Raw genomic sequence first — 4,244 nt, forward strand, 5'->3', positions numbered from 1 at the left:
TTAAGTTCTATCTCATCAGAGAACTCTGTCTTTTCCACACAGTCTATGATCATTCTTCATAAACTCAACAAATATTTATTGAGTACCTGTGAACTGAGTCCTGGCCAGTTAATATATATCATATCACTAAGCTATTAATTCCTTTATACATAAGATAATTGTTATTTATCTCATCTATGTATTTATTTACTTATGTATTCTGTCGTTTCACAAGTTTTAACACCCAAGAGGCAAATTTTTGTTGGTCTTATCCATAGACATGTCTACAGGGCTAAACATAGGATCTGGCATTTTATAAGCACTTAACAAATATTTTAAATAAATGAATGATTTCAGAATATTTTTTGAGAGGCATTATGTGTCAATCATTCAGAGTTGCTTAGCACACAGTTTTTGCCATCAAGATTGAAGGGAAGCAAATAAAAAAAGAATTTATTCATTCAAGAAATATTTTTTAAACATCAAATAAGCATCCTCTATGTCCTATGTGAGATACTAGCTGAGAAGTTATGAATAAAACATAACTTCAGTCACAAGAAATTGACATCAAGGAGAACAAAAATTTTTATGGGCATGCACTTAAAATAGGTAAGAGGGTAAATTTTATATTGTGTGTTTTTTGACAAAATTAAAATATTAAAAGATTTGTTACATTAATTATATTTGAGGCACATTCTTTGATAAAGAAATACAAGTGTCTATGAAATTGCTTAATAGAAAGATTTGAGAAGAAAAAAGAAACAGTGGAAATTTATTGTTTCACTGTTCTGGAAAACAGAAGGTTCAAAGGAGAGTTTTGTTGAAAAAGTTACCTTTATATGGGAAATGAAAGACAGGAATTGCCTGATTTAAGACAAGCATAAAAGTTCTAGGCATAGTTTCAGACTTTTAAAAATGGAGTCAGAGCAAAGGGCACATTAGAAGACTAAGATGAGTCTGAAGGAGTCACTAGTGATGGGATTGCATGATGCTTCAGGGTGGGGGATTCTGAAGACACAGTAAATTTAATTTGGGGTTTTAAAGGATTTTCTGAAGGAAAAGTTACAAAATCTGAGTTGAGCACTGAGTGTGATTAGGGAAGGTGAACAAAATTTACTTAATATTATCCCTGCCAATCCTCTGGAAGAAAAACATGCTTTAAAAAGTGTTTCAAAAATGGAGTTTAGTTGGAAGTAAAAACAAGGAAGGGAATTACTGTCAGAGAGAATCAATGGAATAAATACAGGTCTTTTAAAAAATCTAATAGTACACATTTCCTTCTTTCACTTAAATGAAAATAGCAATGAAAAACATGATGGACATATAATCATCAAATAAGATGGTGCATGTATCAGCTGACAATGTCTATCATAATCACAAACTGGATGGCTCAATCAGTGGAAATTTATCATTTTACTCTTCTGGAAAACACAAGTCCAAACTTCCAGGGTTGTTTCCTTCTGAGCATTGTAAGGAGAGAAAATGTTCCAGCATACTCCTTGGTGTGTAGGTTGACATTGTCTTCTTGTGTCTCTTTATATCATCTCCCAATGTCAATTTTTGTGTCTACAAGTTTTCCCTTCTTATAAGGACCCAAGACATATTGGAAAAGGTCCTACCTTAATGATCTTACTTTAAATTTATTATCTTCTTAAAGATCCTGTCTTCAAATAATATTTCATTCTAGAGGAGGAGCATGGGAGGATTAGATGAACTCTAGATAGGGCAAAGGGGTGGGAGGGGAAAGAAGGGGGTATGGGGGTAAAAAAGAAGATGGAATGAGATGGATATCATTACCCTAAGTACATGTATGAAGACACTAATGGTGTGAATGTATTTTGAGATATGAAAAATAGTGCTCTATATGTGTAATATGAATTGTATTGCATTCTGTTATTATGTATAACAAATTAGAATAAAATAACTTAAAAGAAAAAACTGTAAAAAAAAAAGTCAGATTGCATTCTAAGTTACTGGGAATTGGGATTTCAATATATAAATTACAGGGGAATACAGTCAGCTTATAACAGTTTGTCAAAGTGTTTTTGTGAACAGTAAACTATCAAAAACAAATCAGCATTCACAATACTACATATTCCACTGGGTAACTGCAAGGATCCAAAGGTATTGCTTATGAATACATAATTTCAAGGAAAAAAATGTATTCTTAAGACACTTAGGAATGTGAAAATACATTCATAGGTATGGATTAAGATTCTTAAAAGTTTTCAAAAGACATTGATCAGGTGCTCACTTTGGCAGCACATATACTAAAACTGGAATGATACAGAGAAGATTAGCATGGCCCCTATGCAAGGATGACATGCAAATTCATGAAGTATTCCATAATTTTTATCAGAGGAATTAAAATCAAGAAACAATGAATGGGATGGATTCAAACTCAAAATCTTCTTCTCAGCAAAAGAAATAATCAGTGAAGTGAATAGAGAGCCTACAGAATGGGAACAAATTTCTAGAACATGCACATGAGATAGCGCACTACTCTCTAGGTATTTAAAGAACTCAAAAATCTTAACACCAAAAAACAAACAAACAAACAAACATACAAAAAACTCAAATAAGTCAATCAATAAATGGGCCAAGGAAATGAAATACACTTCTCAGAAGATGATATACAATCAATCAACAAATATATGAAAAAATGCTCAATATCTCAAGCAATTAGAGAAATGCAAATCAAAACTAATCTAAGATTTTATCTCACTCCTGTCAGAATGGCAGCTATTAAGAATACAAACAACAATAAGTGTTGGCAAGGATGTGAGGAGAAGGGCACACTCATACATTGCTGGTGGGACTGCAAATTGTTGCAGTCAATATGGAAAGCAGTATGGAGATTCCTCAGAAAATTTGGAATGGAACCACCATTTGACCCAGTTATTCCACCCCTTGTTTTATACCCAAAGGACTTAAAAACAGTGTGCTACAGGGACACTACAACATCAGTGTTTATGGCAGCACAATTCACAATAACTAAATTGTGGAACCAACCTAGATGCCCTTAAGTAGATTAATGGATAAAGAAAATGTGGTATATATACACAATGGAATATTACTCAGCATTAAAAGAGAATATAATCATGACCTTTGCAGGTAAATGAATGGAGTTGGAGAATATAATGCTAATTGAAAAAAATCAAAAAATCAAATTCCAAATGTCTTCTCTGATACAAGGATCTGTAAACAAGTCAAGATGGCTCCTGGCATTTTGCCAGAGGGAGTGGTTTGTGAAGTAATGCCAGTGAGCTATTAAGTGTGGAGATTCCTTATTGGTTGACTGCTGTATCTAGTTTATCTTAATTAAGATAAGCTGTGTGTAATGTATATATACCCTTCCTGTCCTACAATAAATGGCTCCCACTCCAGCTGTATCAATCTACACAAGTTGCTCTTCATCCCCCCTGTTATTTTGCTGCAGCCAGACTGCAGCACTGAATCATAATGGTGATGGGTGGGGGGCAGAGCATGGGAGAAACAGAGGAACTTTAAATAGGGCAAAGGGGAGAGGAAGGAGAGGAAGGCATGGGGGTAAGAAAGATGGTAGAATGAGATGAACATCGTTACCTTAAATACTTGTATGAAAACATGAATGGCATGACTTTACTTTGTGTACAACCAAAGACATAAGAAATTGTGCTCTATTTGTGTAATATGAATTGAATTTCATTCTGCTGTCACATATATCAAATTAAAATAAATAAATTTAAAAAGAGGAAAAAAAGCCATTGATTAGGAAGTAAGAAACATTTATGGCTCTTGCCTAAATTTCAAAAAAAGAAATTGTATAATTAAAAGAGATAGCAAAAAGAAGACTCATATTTGAGTATAGGCTAAATATGTTTTATTTGAAATGTTTGAGAGCCTAAATGTGTTAGATGGTTTTGGATTTAGGAATATTCACAAAAACATTATGAGATGTCATGGAGGTGAGACCCAAGTTAAAATATGAAATTCATTTGTGTTTCACATGTCTTAAACACATAACCTGAAGATATTTTGTACAACCTTTTTTAATGCACCTGCATTTTGACTACAACCTATTACATGAGGCCAAGTGTGGCATTTCCCACTTGTGACATCTTACTGGCAATCAAAGAGTTTCAGATTTGGGTAAATGTCAGATTTCAGGTTTTTTTTTAATTAGGCATGTGCAAACTGAAGTACATGGAGGACAGCTGGAGTGAAAGATACAGAAGACTAGAATTAGAAGACAGAACCTAGGAAAAGATATGTCTAATGTGGAG

General features: G+C 33.5%; 1 non-coding gene across 1 annotated transcript; it reads left to right on the top strand.

The window, feature by feature from the left end:
- Positions 1 to 2,225: 2,225 nt before the first annotated feature.
- Positions 2,226 to 2,332, top strand: LOC143411160 (U6 spliceosomal RNA). The gene has a single exon (XR_013092851.2). It is a non-coding gene; the product is annotated as a U6 spliceosomal RNA (small nuclear RNA).
- The last annotated feature ends 1,912 nt before the right edge of the window (positions 2,333 to 4,244 follow it).

The sequence above is a fragment of the Callospermophilus lateralis genome, unplaced genomic scaffold (genome assembly GCF_048772815.1).
Source record: "Callospermophilus lateralis isolate mCalLat2 unplaced genomic scaffold, mCalLat2.hap1 Scaffold_101, whole genome shotgun sequence".
Classification (NCBI taxonomy): domain Eukaryota; kingdom Metazoa; phylum Chordata; class Mammalia; order Rodentia; family Sciuridae; genus Callospermophilus; species Callospermophilus lateralis.